Here is a 24,623-nt window from a genome sequence, read left to right as displayed (position 1 = left end):
AAAAGTCCGTGCGGCCGACTCGCCAGTTACGTCCAAGGTTTGCACGCCTACGAGATTATAGCGTAAAAACTCTGCTACGCGCTACGAACAACGCAGTACGAGCTATGGCTGTAGAATTTCCCCGTAACTTGAGTGTGAAATTAGGGCTTATCGATTTAGGTCTGGGCATGTAGGGTTAGAAACTTGGCTCTACACGGGATCTGATTACTTTTTGACAGTGCGAGCTATATGGTCTCGTCTTGGCAACATTTAACATGAAATGTTTTTGTGGGATTTCATTTCTTTTTGTAGGTTGCTTATGATAGAAAGATAAAATGAGCGACAAATACAAGTATTTTTTTGTCGCTCATTTTTTCTTTCTTTTTTTGGGGTATATTTCTTGTGCATCTGAGATGCCTTTTTTTATAGCCCATTCTCTATCTTTGCCTTTATTTTTCGTTGGCTTACTATTTACAATATGCGATAGTTCAGGGTGATACTTGGATCTTAGACGATTATATTCGACTATCGCAGTCTGTTGTGCCTTAATACTACTGAAGTCTATATTTATAAGGTGAACACCTTGTAAACTAGTCACTCTAGAGAGAGCTACATAAGCCTGCCCACAAGAGAATGTGGATGACCCGATATCAATGAGAGCATTATTTAAACTTAGCCCTTGACTTTTATGAATCGTGATAGCATACGCGACACATATTGGGAACTGTTCTCGGTGAACGAATGCTCTATTGATAATTTCAAATTTAGATTTTACAGGTGCTAGTTCGTGTCTTAAACCGTTATTAAAAATTATAATAACTCTTCTTGCTTTATTTTTGTCGTTTAAATCCCATTCTACTTTATCAACAATTCCTATAGCACCATTTACAAGACCCAAAGAAACATCTATATTTCGTTTCAACATTACTTTCACTCCTTTTTTAATAACTATAGTTTTTTCTAAACCTGCTGTCATAGAAGCATCTTCCTCATACTTTTCTATGGACTCGCGAGCCCTTTTCACAAGATATCTCGGACAATCGACACTATCTGTGGCTTTAAGTGTAATTTCCGGATTAGGATTAGCTTGCAGCATGGCATCATTTAGTTGCTGAGCCATATTTCTAGTTGGCAACAAACAAACTGTATCTGCAGGAAGGTGACTAAGAAATTCAGCTATTTCGTGTAATCTACCTTCGTTAGAACCTGATTTTAGTGTAATTAAACGTTGTGATAATATGCGGCGGTCTTCTTCTGTTGTGATTCCTATTCTAATTCTTAGAAGCATTTCAACGAACTTCATATCATTTAACTGCCGCATGTTCTGTGTTAACTCCTGATATTTAAAAAGTTCTTCCCACAGATTCGGAAAATTAAGAGCACCTATTAGCTTTGTTATTTCTCGAGGTGACAGTTTTACAAAAGGCGAATTTTCCCTCACAGGTGGAAGCTGTAAAAGATCTCCAAGTACCACAATATGTCGTTTTCCAAACCACCCGTTTTCTTCATCTATTGTATTAAATATTTCTGCCAGACGCATATGTATGTAAGCCAAAGTTATATTTGATATCATAGATACTTCATCGATGATAAATAAAACAACGTCTTTCAAATCCGACCGTAGAACTTGGAGAACCTCGTCAGAGAGTGGCCTGTATTTGGGTGTTTGTTTGTGTTCTACGGGCAATTGCAATAGCCTATGAATCGTCAATCCGTTAACATTAAAGGCTGCGATACCCGTTGGTGCAGCTACAGCTACTTTTTTATTTAAATGTTTTTGTACCCACACCTTAAGAATTTTGATAATAAAACTTTTACCTGTCCCACCGGTGCCACTTATAAAACAACGAAGAATTTCGCTTTCATTAGACATAGTTTCCGTCACCATATCGAACACACTCTTTTGATCTTTATTAAGTTTACTTATCAATTCATCTAAATTATTTTCATCTCTATCATTGTTCATATTATTAAAATCATCCATGGCATTAACCGCTTCACGTGCTTCAAAATCTAAGGGATTATCAGGACCTATATCGTCATCTTCATTTTCAATCTCTTCATTTAGTTCGGCTAATTTAGATTCCACTTTTTCGAAACCCTTTTGTAGCTGATTTTGTAATTCAATGCGTAAATTGACATGTCTCAGTTCATTTTTCATATCATCCTTTGCAAAGTTAAAAGCCTCAGTATATGTTTCAAATTCCAATTTCAAATCTTGTAGGTTACGCCATGGTTTAAACAATAAAAGCATCGAAAAATAATATTTTTCGGGCATTTGCTCAACATCATACAAGTAAAAGTTTATAAGATAAGGTCTGTCTCTTTTCTTTAAATAAGTCTTTTCTCCATCTAACGTATAATATTCTGCTTGTTTAGAAACCGGGCGTGTTTTCACGACATCATAGGATTTAGAAAAATTATACAAGTTAACATTTTCTAACTCTACTGGTCTAGCTGGATATTTATCGTCTATCCACGATTCGTAATAAATGTTTGTGGAATCGGGGTTCAGCATGGTCATTTCTGTTTTAGACTTGACTCTTCGATTACGGTTTACGTTCACATCTAGCCACCTAATTGTCGTTTGGGGATCAGTGGCATACAATGGGATACCCAATAACGTGTCACTGGCCTCTAATGCACCGCACTCGCGGTTTGACAACATTCTTAGCCCGATGTTAAATAATCGACTTCTTAAGCTTTTTGTAGAGTTTATGTCATCGAAATCAACGAGCGCATGTGTCTTTTCGGATTTTGTCGTATATTTAGTGACGTAGTAGTTCAGTATAGCAGTTTTTTCACCTACATATTGGATATCAATATTGCCGTTCCATGCGAGTAATACAGCTGGATTATAATCATTTATCATCTCAGATTCCTTCTTGCGTACAAGATTATATAAGCGTTTGTTTGGACAAAGAGCTTTTCTGGCCGCGACTGATTCAGCTGTATCTCTAATAGTAAGAGTATCACTAACGGGTCGTGGGAAACCAAATCGACACACTGATATAAATCCTTTCTTAGTTTTCTTTCGTCTCATACAATATTTATTATGCTTGTGAGTTTGGTATCCCACGACTCGTTGATGAAGAGTTGGTGCAAGATTTTTTTTAGGTACTTCACATGTAACATACTTAGAAATAAAAGCTGCTACCTCATCAATTGGCGAATCATGAAGCACAGGAGCTCCTTTCACCCATAACATTAAATGAAAATGTTGGGCTCCACGAGACTGATACTCACGCCTCCAAAAGTAATGCTCTATTTCTCCTAGTGGTTTACTGGCGGAAGTGAGAAAATCCAATGTTGCATGAAATTTATTATTAATGAAACGAGAAGTAGATACCGGATCTAGGGCTACTAGTTCACTTGTTGTCTTATTAGCCATCTCACTCGAGTTGACTTCCAGTAAGTATTCTCTTAGGTCGTCCCACAACCACTCCGATGGGCTCATAGTGAGGAACCAAGTGGCTGGTCCATAGTGCTGCGTCATGCAATTCACGTCGTTCCTCGGTTTTTTCCAGTACTGCTCAGTGTTTCTCAATCTAGCAAATATAGCAGTCAGATCTCCTTCCAATTCATCATTACTTAACATCTGTAAGTATTGTTCAGCAGTTATTTTTTGTTTTTGGTTAACTGTATTCATTTTATAAAATATTCCCGAATTTAGCTGGCGGACATTCGTGTCGTGCAGTAAATAAAATAAATATTGTTGATCTAATCTAAATCGTGAATGTTTTGACATCAATCTGGCTTTAATATATTCACTTGACGTTAATTTCTGTGGTCGCGTATGAAACTGGCCGTATTTTCCATCTGGGTACAAATAAGGAAAACATTTTACATCTAGATCCTTGTCTGTAGAATATATAGGTACTGTATTAACTGTCTTCATTTGATAGAGATCTGAAATTAATGCGTTGCTTCTTTTTTCATATAATGGATATATGGTATATTGCTCGTAATCTATTAAATTTCTATCTTCCGTTATCTGTGTCAAAAGTGTATCTAAATTATTTATATTATTTTCATCCTGATTGTTATTACTTGTTTCGATTAAATGTTGTAAGTTATCATTAATTGTTTGAAGTAAATAATTAGGGACATTCGGTAATTTTATTTCAGAGTAAAGTGGGTTTACTTGTTTCAGGTAACAGAGTGCGGCATAGACTTTATTGATGTCAACTATATCTTCCCAAATAATTTTAGACTTTGTTGGTCGTCCTCGTACCATTATGTAAAGTTCTTGGTTTATGTTTAAAGGATCTTCTGGTTTTGGCAATTTATTCAATGTTTCTTCTAAAGGCAAAGGTAGATGAAAAGTTCTGCCTTTACATTTTTTCACCATTTCTCGGTTTGGCAAAGATTTGTTGGCTACTGGATTCATCGATACAACCACTTGGAAAGCTTTTGCTCGCTGTATTAACAGCTTTTCGTAATCATTTAACTGGCTTATCTCTGATGAAATTGTACCGACAAACAAATCATTAAGAACACATGTAGCTGGAGTTTGATTAGCACGAACCTTTGTAAGACATGTATGGCATATATGTGAGCTATGGTCTATGTTTTTAGAACTATAATATTCAATAAGCTGTATCCAAACATGTGTAGAAATAGGCTTTCGTAAACGATTTAGATTAGAAATATCCTTTGAACAGTAAAGTTTATTACAAGACATACATTCTAATTTAGGTGTATCTAAGCTTTTTTTAGAAAGTAATTTAAATCCATCTTTAAACTCTTTGATAATGGAATCTTCTATAATTTCTTGATGTTCCAAACTTTCAACAGCTACACTCCCAGGTACGTGATTTTCGCCTAATTCTTTTATTTTATCCACGTTCACAGTTTTTAATGCACTATCAATTTTTTTTAACGTATCGCAATCACTTTGTAACTGATACATTTCTCTGATCAAGGTTCTTAGTCGTGGAGAATGAGACTTTACATTGTTAATGTATGAAATATTAGCCTTGAGACGATTATTCAAATATAGCGGATACATCTCTGCTGGTGACTTACAGTTAAATTCTTCAAATATATTTTTTAGTTTCAAAAGTAACTGTTCATCCAATACACATATGGCGTCATTACAACTCCAGACTAAACTTTTGCCATCCTTTTCTGTTTTTTCAAAGACAGCTTTGCCTGTCTCATCAATAGCGATTGCCTTCTGATCATCAGTGTAAACTTTATATGCGTACTCTCCATAAAATGGCTCTTGATTATTCCGATGCTCAAGTTTTCCCAGAAACATTGCAAGTTTTTCATAAACAGTTACATCCGGACATTCTCTTAACTTTTCTAAAGCTGACACACATATATTCTTAATTTTTTCAGCCGTTTTTAAAAGACTACCTAATGTTTGTTGTCTATTGTAAAGAGACCATTTAACAAGTCTTTCTGCTTCCAGTCTATCGTTTATTTTAGAACTTAAACTTTTTATTATTTGCTCAACATTTTTTACCTTAAACTGTAATTTTTCGTTTAATCTTTTTCGACTAGCTGCTTCGCGATTAACATCTAGATGAGAGGCTGAGTATTTGGCAACCGCCTTACGGTTGACCTCTGGATGTGAAGCCGAGTAGCGTGCAACCGCCTCTCGGTTGACCTCCGGATGTGAAGCCGAGTATCGCGCAACGGATTCGCGATGTTGTTCAGCATGCGATAGAGTATAATTTAAAATTGTATTTTTCCGTTCTTCAGGATGATTTTTACGGTATTTGGCTGCGGCTTGTCGAAATTGCGCATTTCGTGTTAATTCAGAAGTTTTTGGTCTTCCACGTTTATTTTTTTTAGGTCTCCCTGCTTTTTTCGAAGCGGAAACTACGTCGTTTTCAGTATTCACATGTGTGTCGTTAAAAGAACTAACAGTATTATTATTTGATGTTTGAGAAACAAGCATCGGAACCAGGACGTCATAGTGACCACTTATAGAACTTCCACTGAATTGCAACCGTTTCACAGGTCCACCGATACGAGAAAAACTTCCTCTTAAAATATTATCTTGATAGACTTCAAAGGTGAATGGATAAATAGCTGCCGCTGCCATGAGTTCGGAGGTACCACCATAAGTAGCGCTATTCAACATATCCCGTGAATACGAATCGGAATCATGATAGGTGTCCCCATTGCCGGTACAAGTATACACTTGTAGTTCGTCCCAGTGGTCTACAACATATCGCACAATAGCAGTCCTGACTTGCAACGCCATCTCAACGTCTATTCGTTCATGCATTAAATATGTCAAGGAATGGAAGAGGCAGGAACCGTCTCCCGGCATATTAACCACACGATGGCGGCGGGGTCCCAGCTCCACTTCATGTAAAACTTTTACACTATCCATGTTCAGTATCTAAGTAACGAAATACCTATACCCTAGCTTAACCTAGTAACAAGGCTATGTAATGCCAAACTGTAAACTAAACCTCTCAATTAAATCTTAAAGTAAATTATACCTACCTACTGGACAAGTGTCAATGAAATGAGCGGTATAGGTACCTGTAGATAAGCCTATTAAACCTAGTTCTAAAATACCTACACAAAATTATTTTTAACACTAGATTAACAACTATCAATATCGTAATTTTCTACCTACTATACAATATTCAAACCGTACGTAATCCTAAACTACTTAAGTTAAACCTATTAACAATGAAAATTAAACAATGACCTACGTATCAAATTATTCTCACTAAGTCGTACCTACATAAACAACTATAAACATATTATACCTACTAACCTATACTACTTAATTGCAAATACCTACTTATTCAATCTTTGAATTTCTTCATTAAATTTGTGAGAAAATTGCAAACGTAATGCTAATACTTTTTATCAATGAAAATTAAAACACTAGTATCTAAACCTTTACCTACTAAACTACTAACAATTAAATATTAGGCAAATGGTTTTTTTCTCCGCGATAGCAAACTTTTAAATCACCGAAATATTCCGAAAATTTTTCATTCAACGAGACAACCGTCAACGACGTCTGCCCTCGCGCGTCTGCCCGCGTTCGGGTGCCGCGCTCGCTGACGGGCCGATTATTTTTAGCTACTGCGCGGGGACGAGGGGGCAGGCGGCGGGCGTTGGCGCATACTATACTTACGATGCTTATGTTCAAAAGTATAGGTTGATTAATAATAAACACTTACCGAAGTGAAGTGTAGTAATATTATTCATATCTAAGTACTTATGGGTAGGATAATGTTTTGATTTGATGAAAAGTTTGTGTTCTATGTACTTGTGTATAATTTTCAGATCTCAAGCAGGAAATAGGGAATTAAGTTTCCCTATTTCAGATTTTTACCCCTCCGCGGCCGCATTCAGACCTCTAGCGTCAAAAGTTGCGGAAGTCTCGAACAAACTTTCACCCCTTAGTTTAAGGGGTTGGGGGGTAAAAGTTCCAAGTTTTAGGATTTTTTTGTTGTTTGGGTACTAATACTAGCTTACATACCAAATTTCAGTTTTCTAGGACTTCAGGAAGTACCTTAAGAATTTTGTTGATCATCAGTGAGTGAGTGACGAAATCGGGGTATTTTAGATATCAATAAAATCTAAAGTATAAGAGCTATGCAATTGAAACTTTAGAGGTTTATTAAGTCTACCACTGACATTATATCCTGAAAATTTTGTTTATCTGGTATAACCCAAACTCAAGTTATGAAGGTTCAAAAATACGACGAAGCGCTTCGAGAAAAGGTAGGTAGTGCCCTTGCGCTTGCGCTTCGCTTGGCTCGTCTTGGCGGGGGCACTACCGTGCCCCCAGATTTTTAACATAGAACAAAATACTAAGTAACGCTGCATACTAGTGAGTGTGAGGCTGACAGCTGTGTGCGTAATCGTGTGTCTGTGTGGCGCGCGTAGGTACGCGGCGTGACGTCGACCGTCGCGGCCGGCCGCCGCCGGCGCGGTGTCGTTGGCCGCGCACAGCTGATAGCGAATTTATACGTTGTTTTAATCCATTGCTGTTTTTTGTGAAAAACAGTAATATGACGGATTTTTTTTCATATTCATGTTGCATTGTGTAGTATTAACGAAATAATACCAAAAAAAATTAAAAAAAACGCATCAAAAATCGGAAAAATCAAGTAAAAACCGATGAAAATTTTCAACGCCATAAGCACCAGAATCGTGTCTAAAGTCATTTTTTTTTCGTTTTCGGTAGGCTGTCATTTACACCCTGTATTTTCTTTAGTCTTATAACAAGGTACCTGAAGGACAAGGGGTCTGTGACACTTAAAATTCAAGGGCTGTATTATGATAGGACCCGAGTAATAAGGGTGAATATGTAATCACCCTGTATGTTGTTCTAGGTTTATGAACATTTTCCTTACTTGTATTTTTTGATTATGATAAACTCAATATTTTTTTGGCTATGTATGTTCGGAAAATACGTAAAAGCCTTTAAAATAAATTTAATTGGACTATTCAAGGACATCTGATTCCAAACTAAGCAGAGCGTGGAATACGGTAACTAGACATCTGATAAACATACTTGTAAATACATACATTTTCGAATTCACATCCAAACTTAAAACACATACTCATGCTGATTATACAAATATTTGTCACGTTTTGAAAATTCTTTCAGTTGTATAGATATCGAAGAGCACGTAACGCTTTCTGAGTCTGACCAATCACTGGTTGTGTCGGTTTAGCCGTCCCACTGGGCCATGAGAGTAAGGGAATAGAGAGTTTACCTGTGTATTGTGCATGCACTTGGGACACTATAAACAAAGTCCTGCACAGTTGGCTAGTTTCAATTAAACCGGCCATCTTATCCGAATATCGGCCAGGAGGACATCAATACAAGTCACACAAACGTATAAAAGAATGAACAAATACAAACTGAACGTTAACAAAGTTAAAACAATACTCATTAATAACGGCCCTTTGCCAAATCCATAACAAGTCCAATCCCATGAAATCCCTTAACTACTAAAACTCTATAATCCCCAATTATATAAATCGGAAACTTTTAGTTGTGAACGAGCCATTCCGAAGGGATAATCACGTACATGCGTCTGCTGTACTTGGTGATAACTGTTATTGGGAAAACTAAAGGAAGAGACTATCTATGGGCTAATGGTCTTCCTGGAGTACGTCGTGTGGGTGCTGATGTAAAACTATTAGAAGTAAGAATATAGTCTACTAAACTTAGGCCTTAAATTACTTAAATTGGTCTGACTGATATTCCCCCGTACTCCTCGCCTACGTCTCTTGTAATACATATATAAAATAATTCGCACAGTGACTTGTTACTATATTCTTCAGTCTGTACAGTCAAGTATCTAGAGTTGAACATTTAAAATGAACTGCCAAAATAGTTTTTACAGAGCCGGTAGAGGCGCAAGTCATATTTTCGTGTAAAAATTCTCGTTAGCCAGCTGGTTGACAGTAGTCGAAAGTAGCACAGAATCAAGCTACAGTCGAATAGCTTCAAATGATGCGTGTGTATAACATACATTATTTATACCGAATAATTATGTAACACATTATTATCAAAGATAACTCATAGAACTACTTTTCCTCGAAACTAATACACAATTTTCAATTCAATTCCTTAACAAGATAGCAGAATCCATATTAAATAACCACACAAATCTATGGTTGCGTAACCATAATAGGGTTCTGGAGGACCCTCAGAGGTCAAGACCTCTCGCACAATAAATACCCTCGCATTGTGAATACCCTCGCAATCGAAATGGAACTGCAAGAATGAGAGGACCCGAGTCATTTTGATGTTAAAGGAAATGTGTGTATTTCCTTTTAGCTGTAGATTTGTCAATGGGTTGGGTTTTGTTAAAATGTTGCCTTTTAAAGTTAAAATTTGACTTTTGAGTAAAAAAGAAGTGTTGGAATATTCTTTAAACTGAGTCTTGTAGGAAATTTTGATTGACTACCCGCATTTATGATTTTATTATGCTACATCTACACCACGTAAGGATTGATTTAAAAAAAAGTAGCTTATTTTGTTCCCGACTTTTCTATTGTCTCCTTTCAAAATTTCATGAAAATCACTTCAGTGGTTGAGTTGTGTAAGCCTTACAGACAGACTCGTATTTAATTGTAGTCTCGGCGTCAAAATAGGGACAATTTTTTTTATTCGGTAGCTCTTTTACCCGAATGAAACACGCAAGCGTATCCGCAAGAATAGTTACTTATTCTTCTCAATAGCCTTAAACAATGAAAAATGTCCTTCAAAAGCTCTAGAAGATAACCAAAACAAACAGTACTTACCTACTTAGCAATAATTCACAAAATATGGACAATATTCATAGGTTTATTTCAACCCTGTATTCAGAATACTCTCCTCTCCCTAAGGGATGCGAACAACATGATTTGTTTCTTTGACGAAAGGGTACTAAGCCACCCTTTCAGTGTTTCCAATATAAAAAGTCGTTTATGCAAATCTTCTTTTTTGTTCTAAATACAATGTTTGACTGAGTTTTTGGACAGTGATTTAGAGGGTTATAAAAATACTATATTGGTTGCCTATGCAGTGTGGAATTAATGTAGAGGTATCGGGTTTGGTTTCCAGGTGGATCAAAGTACTTTTGATTTTCTGTAATTTATGTTGTACATTTTCAATAGTAGACAGCAGATTGGTAATGCTAATAGCTAAATACGAATAGACTTGCCCCATATAACATGGGGCCTTAATGGATAGCAAAAAGCTTTTAAAAACATTGGAAAATAAAAAAATCATTTGATACTGTCTACGCTCCCTAAGCCATGGTAAATATTAAAAAAATAGATTCTACTAGCTGACCCGCGCAACTTCGCTTGCGTCACATAAGAGAAACATAATTTTCCCCGTTTTTATAACATTTTTCACTGGTACTCTGCTCCTATTGGTCGTAGCGTGATGCTATACAGCCTATAGCCTTCCTCGATAAATGGGCTATCTAACACTGAATTTTTCAAATCGGACCAGTAGTTCCCGAGATTAGCGCGTTCAAACAAACAAACAAACTCTTCAGCTTTATAATATTAGTATAGAAGTATAGATTTAACACAACTTTGATTCGGCGTATCGCATCGAAACACCACTCCTCTCGTAAAGCAGCAAAACAACTTATATTAGTAACTTCAACACTTTGATAAAAACCCAATTACTTATTTAATAAAAGAACTACAAGAATACAAGTAAAGCGAATGAAACAATCTCAAGTTGTAAGCTGAACCGCAGACGGTACGACCACAAAAGATTTAGATAAATAGTCGACGACTAGGTTGTACACCTTAGGGGATAGCCACGCTAGAGCGAACGCGACTTGCTGCGGCGAAGTGAAACCAGAGACGCGCGAATATAGTTAGCAACATGATTAACAGAAACAAGTGTGTATAGTATTCGCAGTTAAACGTAGTGTCCTTGAATATAGCAAGAGGCTGCTGATCAGAAGACAAAAAATAGACTTATTGGGTGACGAAGATGCAACCAAGTTGATATTTTTCCGTTTTGTCATATAAAGTGCGTCTTCTGTATTTGTTTGTTGCCTGAAGCGCAACTGCTTACGGCTATAATCAGATACACAAAGTCCTTCTCAGACGTTTTCTATGGCGCGGTAGCCGCAAACACGACTATATGAAAGGTTTTGTATTCAAAACTCGGTCATAAAAATGCCAAATAATATGCCCTCAATCGAAGTCTCAAAATTTTGATTTTATTGCCTCATCATATATTGCCTTCTTCAGTATAAAGAACACGGCAAACTTCGTATGTATTGCGCACTTGTTTGTTGTGTACATATTCGTTTTCAAGACGCGCCGCACTATCGTGGCTCCCAGGATTATCTCTCCACCAATCTAGATGAACTCGCGACCAATCCAGAGGTGGATGAAACAAGCAATTTAATCAACGGGTGAACTTTTTATTCTTTGCTTTTTACTAATTAAACGAATCGGATTGTTTTCGTGAATGGTTGAGTTAATTGTTTCTACACCTTTACAATGGGAGGTGTTAATGAAATTTTTAACGCCTTGTCTGATGAAACGAACGTTATAAAGAAAACTGAGCTACATCATTTGTTCTTTGTATAAATAATAATGAATTAGTCCAGCAGCGCGATGCTATACGATCGAAACTGTCGAGTATCGAAAGATTGACCTTTAAAAATTTGTGACAAACTAGTCTTTGCGACGCCGAATAGAGACGCTGATCAGATTTTTATACAAAATTTCTCGATGGCTGGCCGGTTGACGCTAGTCGAAAATGGTTGAGAATAGAGCTAAAGCCAAAATGTTGAATGACATGGTCATGATCATAATATACAATACAATTTTAATCTAAAGTAATGTATTATTTCATGGATTTTAGTTTGAAAGACAAAATAGTTTCTGTTTTTTCTGTTCAGCACGTTCTGACCGACAATATAGAACAATAAAACCGATTCGGCTTGTGCCGTTCAGCTACACATATTCGGTTTTGCCGTCCAGCTAGGCCGATTAAAGCCGAACCGAATGTGTGTGTAGCAAGCTATAAACATACATAACATGAATTTTAATGTTATACACTTAAGTCTCTGCTAACTAGGAATATAATTCACAGACTACGGTGTCTTCACACTACGTCTAACTTCCAAGGATCGTTCTCTATTCTTCAAACAGTCGTTTGAAACCCAAATCTGGCAAAACCGTTTGTTTACACATGCAGCCAGCATTCTTCGGCGCTTCGTGCAAACTCGTACATTTACGTATTCAGTTCCGAATCTTGTTCCATTCTTAGGGTGCGTTTAACCCAAGGCAATTCTCGTAATTTTCGTCGCTTGAAATGACAAAGAGAACGTTTCCTACCACTACCAGCTACTTATTACGATTTATTTGCAAGTATTTTGCAGTCGTTCTAAATGGCGTTCTCTGGTATCTGACTACCTCTACAGGAAAGAGGTGTGATCTTATGTACGTACCTATGTATTTTACAATTTGGTGCAAGCTTAGCACGGCTAACTTTATTCGCTGCTATTACTTCTCGCTTCGTCTAGCTATCTATAAAAATAGCTTTTACAATCAAGACAAACGTCATAGGAGAGAAGGTGAGAAAATTTATGGACGCCATCGTTGCTACGTCTCCATCACCCGCACACCACTCCGACGACTATTAATTTTATTTTTTCCTTTCTAGGCTTACTGCTATATTCAGACACAAAGTTATTTGCCACAACCTCGTATATCTCTAGTGAAAAAGCAGCCTAACCAACAATATTCGCATTCATTGTTGACTTAAGGAAACTACTGCAAATGTCAGACAAGCACATTTCCTTTAGATTAGGGAACTAAATTGCCAATATGGAACACTTAACGACATCTGCTTTCGGAGATTTGGGAAGTCTATTTTGGTAAGCAAATAGGCAACAATAGAACTAACATAATATTAAGTTAAACGTTTGTTGGGAATTGCAAGATTTCCTCTTAATGAAAATACTGTCTATCATTTTGATTTGACTAAAAAAACTGATAGCTCTAGCCAATCTGCGCAACTCCCCACATTTTCAAAGTTTAATCACATAATTCAGCAATTTAGGAGTTGCTTTTTAAAGAAAAGAATCGTTTCTTTAACTATCTCTTAACAAAATTTCGGTTTGGTAGTTTGAGAGAGACTTTCAAATTCCTAATATTGGAAATATTATGTACTAGGTGACCCGCGCAACATCGCTTGCGTCACAAAAGAGAGAATGCAGGGTCATAATTTTCCCCGTTGTTGTAACATTTTTCGTTGCTACTCCGCTCCTAATGGCCGTAGCGTGATGTTATATATAGCCTATAACCTTCCTCAACAAATAGGCTATCTAACACTGAAAGAATTTTTCAAATCGGATCAGTAGTTCCTGAGATTAGCGCGTTCAAACAAACAAACAAACTCTTCAGCTTTATAATATTAGTATAGATAGTATATACAGTATAGATACATATTATGGGTAATTGACACCAAATTTCCTATTCTACGATAAATAAAATGAATGAACAAGTGTTAGAATTTATTCACAATAATCTCAGGAAATAAAACCCAATCAATGGCAGAAAAACAAAATGTTTCGACTCTCACTCAGAACGTTAAACTCGAAACTGTTTATAATAAACAACAGGCAAAATAAATTAATTTCGAAATCAATTGAAAACATTCTCACGTCGTAAACTGAATGTAAACTAATAGTAAACTCATTCAGAATACTAAGAATTGTACGAATTCTTTGCTTAAAATAAAGTAGATACTAAATATTGCGGTGTGTGGGATTTTCAGCGCCGTTTTTTTGAGAATTTAAACCGCTTTCATAAGTTTTCAAACTCAAGTATCAAGTGTTTGATATAATTATAAGATAGTATGAAATACATACAATTTTGCCGTTTCCAATGTTTGTTTCATGTTATAAGGGCAATTTCTTAACTTTAATATAAATCACTTTGAATACAAGTAAGGTCACTTGTCTTGTATTAAAAGTTATCTTAAGAAATTGGCCCCCCTTTTAGGCTTATCACTATCGACAACCAACAACTGTAAAAGCTATGGAGAACTTCTGTATCTATGCAAAAGTAATTATCATTTTTTACGTACCAGTGAGCAGAAATTTGGAATAACAATTAAACTGCACTTTGGAATCGAACCCAAACAACACGACCAGCAGTCATTATTACCACAGCTCAGAACCATACAGGCAACAGGCAAAAAAATTAAAGACATTTTCCACACATTTTTATAAGGAAATAAAAATAAAATTCACATAAGTAGGAATCATTCCCTCTCAACCATCGAATCTCATAAAGCCTTAAGATTATCGTCTCACATTTTATAATATTTTCCAATATGTATAAATGCATAAATAACGGTAAGACGTTTACTGATCGGTACCGAGTTCTAATCCATGTCTAAAGAGATTAACGCCTGTTGGATAAAGTATTTGGATTTGGTTTCCCTAAAGCTCTGTCTTAGAAAATCAAATGTGTGAGGTTTAATCACTATGTTTTTCTTCCAGTTAAACCGTAGCTCGATTTTCTACCACTACCGATTACTGACAACCGGCTAAATATCGAGAAATTATGTCGTAGGAAAAATTTGGCCGTACATTTTAAATGTCCACACATAACTGTGAAAAGTCATTGGTGTAGTGGTGTGCTACTTTAGGTTCGAACCTATCAATGCTCAAAAACACTTAACAACAGAAAAGTAATTATTGGAGGATGAAAGTCATAATAAAAATGTCATAATAGTATTAAAAGTCATGAACAAAAAACGTCTGTCTATTTGAGAAAAACTCAAAATATTCGGAACAAATTCTTATGCGCTTTTTACTAGTAATATAGATAGTGATTCTTGAACAATTTCGTATATAATTAGTAAGCCTAGTAACCCGGCCAAAGCCAGAACTGGCAGTAGTCATATCAAAAAAATTGTAGGTAATATATGTCTGGCGTATTTTCTGAGTTAAAATCTTAATACGATCATATTTATATCTCAAGAGCTGGATTAAACATGTATTGGACGGATTAAATTTACCTCTGGGTTCCGTCCGTATTCCACTTTTTAATATACGAGGAACGAAATGGGAATATCTACTTTTATATGAGTTATAGTGAGTTGTATAAATAGATGATGTACAATGTGGCCAAAGATAGACCAAAATGTAATAATTCGTATTAATATAGATGCGAAAATCTGCCTGGTTATTATGTTTTAATTTATAAAATAACTCAACCGTTTCTGATGATTTTTATGTAGGTAGTTGAACCTGGGTCTCAAAATAGCTTTATTTTAAATTACAATATAAAAATAGTTGCTTTCGCTTTGAAATTAATAAATCAGTGTCCCTAGCGTATTGAAAAGGAACTAGACTTTTAAATGATGTGTCCATGGAGGAATGTTTAAAGTAGCTGCTACGCCACTACCACTACATCTGGTAGTCGTGGGTTTGATTACACACGAAACAAATTACTATCTAGTATGGGGTCTAACTAGTCAGGTTGTACTTTGTTTCCTTTGTTTGTTCGTTTTAAAGTCAACACAAAAGCAAATTCTTAGTGTTTGAGTAGGCTATTCCTAAAAGTAAGTAATGATTTTCAAGTAACCTTTGGACAGGCTATCATCAAAAGGTCATAATCATGCTTCAGTCTGCATATTCGGGTTAATAACCAAGCTTAATACAGTCCAGGTGCTTACAATTTGCATATCGGCTGCAGCATGCTCTAAAGAGAGTCGTTAAGCCGTTCCCGAGGCTGCTCATACTTGTGGCCAGTCGGTTAAGACCTTTTAATATTATAGTCTTATCTTATGACTGTAGTAGTTAAAGTGAATGAGGGGAAACGTGACATTTCATTTTGCTATTTGGGAAGTAACTAACGTGGTTTCGACCGCATACCTATAAAACCGAGTAAGATACAGACACGTTTTTGAGGTTTTTTGGTTTCTGAAAGCAATTTTGTCAGTTTCAAAAGGTTTTCCGGACTGAGAGTATCTTATAATGCTCAACCTCACAAACCTATCAACATTTCAGCAGCGGATTTTTTTCCATTTGCTTTGACTTAATCTATCGGATAAGTTTTCGAACACTTAACTTAAAGCCGAGAAACTAGAACTTAGTTTGGATATTGAAACTATCTTACAAATAATATAATTACGAAAGTTAGTGAGTATGTATTATATTCTACTCTTTAAAATAAAAAACTGCTAAAATAAAATATTTTATATGTTAAAAGTATGTAAATACTATATACATAGGTAAGTAGAAAAATTGACAACTCGTAACAAATTGAATAAAATTGTAAAATTGTATTTTAATGAAAAACTGATTAATTTGAATTTTGATGAAACATGGTATACACAAATAGTCGATACTCTTCTTAACACATAAGCCACTTTTTACCACGCATTTTTCACGCGGACGAAGTCAGGGACAGAAGCTAGTACCTAACCGTTATAAATAGAGTCGTGTTTAAAAGCAGGACGCGCAAGTGCGTCATCTTACATTAGTTGTCACATCAGATATCATGGCGGTTGAACACGACAGCCCTTTAGCCCTATTAATATTCCATCAATAACGACCTCCAGATAAACTGTGTGAAACGTTATTATATTGCGACATACTTGAATAGAAAAGTGAGACTTTTTGTGTAATGTTTAAGAAATTTGGTAATTAATTTTTTCCTTTTCGGAAAAAGACAACTCCCGCACTAATAATTGCTCTTGTGTCGCGGGGACTTTTACAAACATACAAACAACGGAAACAAAGCACAACTAGACCCAATACAATTATTTGTGGATCGCACAAATAATTGTTCCGTGTGGGAATCGAACCCACGACCTCCCATGAAGGTAGTTATTAATAAAGTACCGATAATTTATTGATTGGTTGAAACGAGTTTTAATTATCACTGGGTCCCCTTCTTTTAGCGCTTAGGTCTCGATTTTTCAAAAAGGTACTGTGTTTGATATCTCCGATGACTATTGATTAAATATTATTGTTAGTATAAATACTACTTTTAAATTTTTGCAATCCGTAGGTAGGTTGTAATCTTCGGAATCACGTTGAGTTTAAAAAAAATCTTTCAACGTTAGAAAGTTGCATACCAAAAGAATATAGAAAATATGGAATCAACTGTGACGCCAATGTCTCGGGTTCAAAATCCCGGTGGAGCCAAAATATAGTTCGTAAGTTCTTTCTGAGTGTACTAACCAGAGTTAAGAAGTTAGGTAGCAGATTTTCATACCTTTTAGTAATAGATTAAGATACCATTCTTAAAGGTATCAACAGTTCAAAAAAATCATAAAAAATAAGTATTATTAAAATAGTAACTAATCTTTCGACCTAGAAACTACAGCATTATTCTTAAAACTAGCTAATTATACAGCTAAAATGTACGAATCTTAGAATTCTAATTACTTTTTAGTTTAACTAATAAAGCTTAGCAGTTACTTTAGGTTTTCACAGGTTTTAATTCAAGAAATGATCTGTTAAAAGCCAACGCCTACGATACTAAAAGGGTTTTTAAAAATTGTTTGTTAAGTACCGCCCACGACTTTGTTTCGGCACGACTTTACTCTTTCATTTTTCTTTTCCCGTGATATCCTAATTCTATATGGGTATAATTGCCTAACTAACGCCATAATAAATAGAACCATTTTTTGGCAACTCCTGCACTAAGAATTGCTCTTGTGTCGCGGGGACTTATACAAACAACGGACACAAAGTACAACCAGACGCGAAACAATTATTTGTGGATCGCACAAATATTTAGCGAATATATAAGTAGCGATGTGGTGACCTAAACCACTGCGCCACGGAGGTACTTGATGAATATTAAATCCATGTTATATAGTAATTGGCCGAGAGGGCCATGGTTAGCGGCTTGCAAAGGTCTATAAAATTTAGAATTTAGTGCATCTATGACCGGCAAACATACAAAGCTAACTCGATGGGACTCAGTAGCTCGATTCTCTACTATCTCTCTCGATCCACTACTATCGACCACCGACAACTGGTTTGTCTTCGAAAAAATTTTGTATGAAAATCAGATCAGCGCTTCTGACGGGCGTCGTAGGAATTATTTTGGCAGTACATTCTAAACGTCAAACTTTCGACACTCGACAGTACCGACAGTATAGGATCGTGCTACTATTTTGGGACTACACAGAATTATCAATTATAATCTAGATAAATGCTGCCGAGGCTCTCTACTAAGTTATCAGACTTATAGTAGCTTTTGGGGGCATTCATAGCCGATTGCGACTACTGGTCGGTAAACGATCTTTGGATTAAGCAGCCATTGGCGCGGTCATTCCATTGATAGATGGCCACTTAATGGTATCCAAGTTAACGTCTCCGTGCTTTGGAGAGCACGCATAAAGTCAGTTGTGGACAATTAAGATTTGAATTGTTAGTCATGGGTCTTGAGGCAGCTTAAATAAATTTGACACTAGGTTGACCGCTAACTGTGCAGCGAAGTGTTTTTAGAAGCTGAATACTGATTTTGAAACCACTATTTTTTTCCCGATATTGTGGAGGCTATGTATACATAAAGAGATTGTATTAACGAAAGTAGGAAACCACAGCACGCGGCCGTATGAATCATCAAGAAAAAATATTATCATTATTAAAATTAGTTTTTAAGCTTCTACGATAGCCTCTTGCGAACAACTAAATTAACCCCTTTATGATAAAAATAATTATATTTAATTACGTCTTTAAGATAACTTTTTTATCGCTCGCGCTAATCTCAGGAACTACTGGTTCGAATTAAAAAACGTGTTTTGACTGCCTCCATCGCGCTGTGGTTTAGGTCGCCACGTCTAGTCGTGAAGTCGTGGGTTCGATTTCCACACGGAACAATTATTTGTGCGATCCACAAATAATTGTTTCGGGTCTGGTTGTACTTTGTGTCCGTTGTTGTAAGTTTGTAAAAATCCTCGCGACACAAGAGCAATTCTTCGTACGACAGTTGTCTTTTGTAAAGAAAAAAACTATTCCATTTATTGAGGAAGACTATAGGCTGTATAACATCCTGCTTTGACTAACAGGAGTAAAGCAGCAACAAAACGTCACAATCAAATCATTTATTCATTTAGATCAAATGGTGACACTTATGATAGTCAATGATACAGAGAGTGAATTTACCCCCAGTTCGGAGGGTAGGTCCAATGAGAAGAGCTGGCAAGAAACTCCTGGCCAAGCTCATCAAGTGCAGGCCAGCCGATTGTGTTGTGATATCTATATATATATATAATTCTTCTGTAAGTGTGTATGTCACTGAACTTCTCTTAAACGACTTGTCCAATTTTGATGAATTTTTTTGTGTGTGTTCAAGGGGATCTGAGAATGGTTAAGATTATTAAAAAAAGTTTAAAATTTTCAAATTAAAGACGTGTAGACAGGACAACGTCTGTCGGGCCCGCTAGTAAAATATAATATACAAAAAGTCATCAGTATTTTGCACACACTTTATCTTTATGTATATAGTTTAACAAGCGTATTTTGTTATCTGTTTCGGTACTATTACACTATCAAAGGCACACGTGTTTCAAATTATCATACATACATACATACAATGATCTGGCGAATATCTGGCAATGACATGCGAGATTGTAAATGTAGAGAATGAGTGTTTTCAAATATTAAGTTGCTTTTATGTAGGGTTAATACACAACTAACACGACTAACTAACTTATATCTTTCATTTTAAGATGATGAAGATATTGCCTATCTTTGATATTAGGTCATAAACTATCTTGTTTTAAAAAAAAATGAAAAATTTTATGATAATCGGTATAGCCGTGAAACCGTTATAGTGAGATTTTCTCCGTTTCTAATATTCGTCTGGACTATGTGGATTTTCTATTAATATCGGAAGAAATGACAAACTGAAAAACGCACCTGATTTATAAAATATAGAACCCAGGAATTTGCGATTAACACACATTTTTGTATTTTGAATAGAAAACATTTGCAGTTGTTATTAAAACGAGTATGATTGAAGGTTTAAGAGACATTTTCATAAAGAAATTCACGGCCATTCAACAACTTATGGTACTTAGGATATAATAAAATAGTCTAGACCTCATTTGAAGCCCTCATAAAAGTGCTTTCAGGGGACTTAGTCTACGTGATAATGTACACGAGGAAATCTATACAAAGAGCTAAAAGCATAGATAACTTGTGGGATTCATAAGATGGGTTTGACGGTCACCGTGGTTCAGTGGTGAACATGGACTTTTCTTTGAAAAAAGACAACTCCCGCACTAAGAATTGCTCTTGGGTCGCGGGGACTTTTACAAATATGAAAACAACGGACAATTATTTATAGATCGCACAAACATTCCGTGTGGAAATCAAACCCACGACCTCCTGACGGAGTGGTATCTGCGTGGCGACCAAAACCACTGCGAACTATCGAAACTGTATTGGATGGTCGTGGGTCTAGTCCCTATAAGAAATACATGTTTGTACAATCCACAAATAGTTGTTTCAGACCTAGATGCCTACTATTAAATTGAACATAAAATGAATCTTTACAATTTTGCGCACTTTTTATGAGTTCAATAATTTTGAAGCTTCTGAAATGGTTTTTTTACATTTCTTCTACATTTCTCTAGAATCTTCTAAACCTGCTTTGCGTAATCATGAAAGTAAGAAATGAAGAATTGATTTAAAACTGAACTTACAACTAGAAGGCCTAATAGCTGTAATTTTCGTCCGATGTTTGTGAAAGTCCTTACGACACAAGAGCAATTCTTATTCTTTCAATCAGTGACCAGTCACCGGCTGAAAATACGTTCAGTAATTTCAGAGTTTATCGTCGCGGCAGGGGACTTTTGTTACATAATATGTAATTATTACAATAATTATCCAACAGTTCAAAAGATAACCTTTAACTTAAACTAAACGAGCAAAGATCAAAATAAACATTTCTATTCAAAATTCTTGTTTTGATAATTCATATTATTATATCCATACGAAGGTCACTCCGGTTCGTATCAACACTGATAGCGGTTCAAATTAATACTCTACAAATACTGGTTTCATATCTAAGTATTAATATTGTAAAGCTTTCGACAGGTGTTATGAGTGCTAAGTTAAATAAAAATTGCATTTATTTTAACATATTTCTGTTTCACTGCTGGGCAACGGTCTCCTCCCGGAATAAGGGAGGTTTGGCTTGAAATCCTCGTTGGCAAAATTTTTGGACTTTGCATACCTTCAAGAACAGATTTGCAGTACGGTGTAGAACTGTGCTATTCCGATGTATTTCTTGACCTTTCAAACTAATAATTATTTTAACCTTCGCCAATTAAGGACCGTTCAAAAACTGGAGAACGAAGGGCATTTTTGAAATCATAGTGGAAAATTCGTCTCATTAGTATTATCTTAAAAAAAAACAGATCATGAATCTAATTTTCCTCACCTTCAACGGTATTCAAATTCAATTTCGGGCAGTTTGATCAGTTCAAATTCTTTATGCGACATAAATAACATCATGCCAATTCCCAAAAGCGAAGGCAGATATGTACGAAACACACCTATGTTTTGCCGTGTGTAATATTAGTTCCATGTAATAGGGGGCCAACCTATTGCCATGTACCGGTCACTTTACTAAATTCCGAGCATCTGCTAAGACATATTTGAACATAAATTAGAAAAGACCAATGCATTTTTTAAGGAGCACGGACAAAAATAAAACTGGAAGCAGTGAAACGATAGTCGTTTTTAACTATTTTGGACGTTTAAAACGCAGATTGGGGAGGCAAAAGAAAAAGAAAGATCAATTAAAGGAAAAGATAAAAGGAAAGGAACAGATGAAAGATATTAAATCGACATGAAAGGTAATTGCGAGACCAGAAAGTGTCATTATTTTTTTGTAAAATGGGGCCATAGTGAAATTAATTCGAAGAAATTTTTATTTTGGGATCCGCTAATATTTTCTTTATTATATATTTTTTTACCACTTCTATCTCATTGCTGGGTATGGGTCTGCTCCCGAATGAGGAAATTTGTAAAAAAAATATTTTTCAATTGGTTAAATATATTTGAAATAATATTTGGATTTTTGGAAGTGCTCTTTAATTATTCACATATTTCATTCGTAAATTTTAATAATTCTGAAAAGCGGCAGCTAAATAATTAAGCTAATTATTACATAAGCTGAAATCAATTAAAGACGAACTCCCGAAAACGGAATTATTGATAAAATCCAAACACAATTAAAACTATTTGAAAAGTTTTCACTCCCTTCCGTTATTTCTCTCAATAATTTAAACAAGACCGTATTTATTATTCATCAGAAATTGCAAATATATAAAACAAACTTGAATTTTCAAAGTGGAAAACAAAGCCTTTTGGCCATTAAAAACATTTTTAATTAAAACCTTAATACCCAAAAACAAGAAATTTGAATTTAAAATTTATTTTAAACAAACTTCGTCTTAGTTCCAAATTGGAATATTCTATTGTTTTAATCCAGTATTTTAATTTCCTTGATGTTTAGGATCCAATTTAATTTCTAAGTACAATTTTAGCGACAGATTATAATAATTTATTAGAATATAAGTAATCGAGGCATGAAAATGTTGGAATCGTTAACGAAATTAATAAAAAGTGTTACGAATATTAAATCGATGAATAATGAATGCAAATTGAACCAAAGATCGGAAAACAATCTGAAAATATTCCATAATTTTATGATGCCCATCTCTAATGCTAGCACATTTTCACCAACAAAAATAATTTTCACAACCAATATATCATACAACAGGGACGTCAATTATTCAGAAAATTTCCATAGAAATATAATCACTCCATAAAAGAATGTACAAACAATAAAAACGTTTTAAAAAACTACTTACATTTTTATCCTTTTCACGAAAACACACTAAAAAAACAAGGTACAACACTACCCACTAAAAAGCACTTTCCAGAGACAAGAATAAAAAAAAACACTAGTTCGAGATTTTAGATTGAAAACTTGAGGAATAAGAGTTTTCGAAATTCACGCGAACGCTGCTTGCGCGGGACACGACCTCTCGCGCCGAGAACGATGAACGACTGACACGAGATTGGTTAAGGGAAACCAGTTGGGAGAATATGGCGACAATTTCTGGAATACGTGTTATTAAAATATTGTTCTTTTTACACTTTTAATGATAAATAATATTGAAAATAAATTGTATGTTTAGTAATGACTGAACTAAATTGGTAAAATGGTGGACTTTACCAAAGAATTCTGTTTTCTCTCCAAAATTCCTGATAGGTTTTCAAATTTAAATGTCATGCCGGAATTGTTGCAGATGCAAACCTTTTTTTAAATGAGTGTAAAACTTTTAGGCGATTAAAAATAATGACATTTAATTCTTTTTCTAGCTTTTCATAGGGCAATACATTCTGAAACAGCAATAGATTACTTTTCTGGAATTTTGTTAAAATTAAAAAAGGATAAAAAACATAGCTTATTCGTTATTATTTGGTTTTGTGAGTTCCTGGACAACGTGCTCACTTCGCCGTCACCCACACTATTTCCCTTCATGCCTTGTGTTAATCATTCAGTTCCGCGCGGTTCTATTGCTAAATTCAGAGACACAAACTTAACTGGCGCAAAGCTGACAAGTAAAAGATGTGGTATTAAATTAATCTTAATTCTAATAAACCCTTGTCCCTACGTGATGGGAATCCTCTCGGAGAACAGATAAATAGTATTGATAACGGCTACAGATAATATCAACCCACGCTGATAACACTTATCAACTGGAGAAACAATATTTTATTTAAAAATCTCAATTCCACACACCAGCCGAGTGGTATAAGTTGACACCTCCCACGCAAGTGGTCGCAGGTTCGAACCCGAGGCAACACACCAATGACTTTTCGAAGTTATGAGTGTATTAGAAATAATTATCAAATGCTCCAACGGTGAAGGAAAACATCGTGAGGAAACCTTGCATGCCTAAAATTTGTTTAATACATTTATTGAGGGCATGCAAAGTCCCCAACCCGCACTTGGCCAGCGTGGTGGACTCAAGGCCTAACCCCTCCCTCATTACGGGAGGAGACCCTTGCCCAGCAGTGGGACAGTAATGGGTTAAATTTATTTTTATTTTATGCAAAGTAAAATCCTAGTAATATTTTATATGAGAAAGTGTGTAACGGGTGTACATTTTT

The 24,623-nt window shown here is 35.5% G+C and overlaps 1 protein-coding gene across 2 annotated transcripts in view; it reads right to left on the bottom strand.

Moving 5' to 3' along the window:
• AstA-R1 (allatostatin A receptor 1) overlaps positions 1–23,506 on the bottom strand; it is a 209,858-nt gene extending 186,352 nt beyond the window's left edge. For both annotated transcript variants that reach the window (XM_076117527.1, XM_076117528.1), the window contains exon 1: positions 23,315–23,506. The gene's annotated coding sequence lies outside the window, so the exon portion shown is untranslated. The remainder of the gene's footprint in view (positions 1–23,314) is intronic.
• Positions 23,507–24,623: the final 1,117 nt, after the last annotated feature.

The sequence above is a fragment of the Anticarsia gemmatalis genome, chromosome 8 (assembly GCF_050436995.1).
Source record: "Anticarsia gemmatalis isolate Benzon Research Colony breed Stoneville strain chromosome 8, ilAntGemm2 primary, whole genome shotgun sequence".
Taxonomy (NCBI): Eukaryota; Metazoa; Arthropoda; class Insecta; order Lepidoptera; family Erebidae; genus Anticarsia; species Anticarsia gemmatalis.
This window is presented reverse-complemented; position numbering and strand designations above follow the sequence as displayed.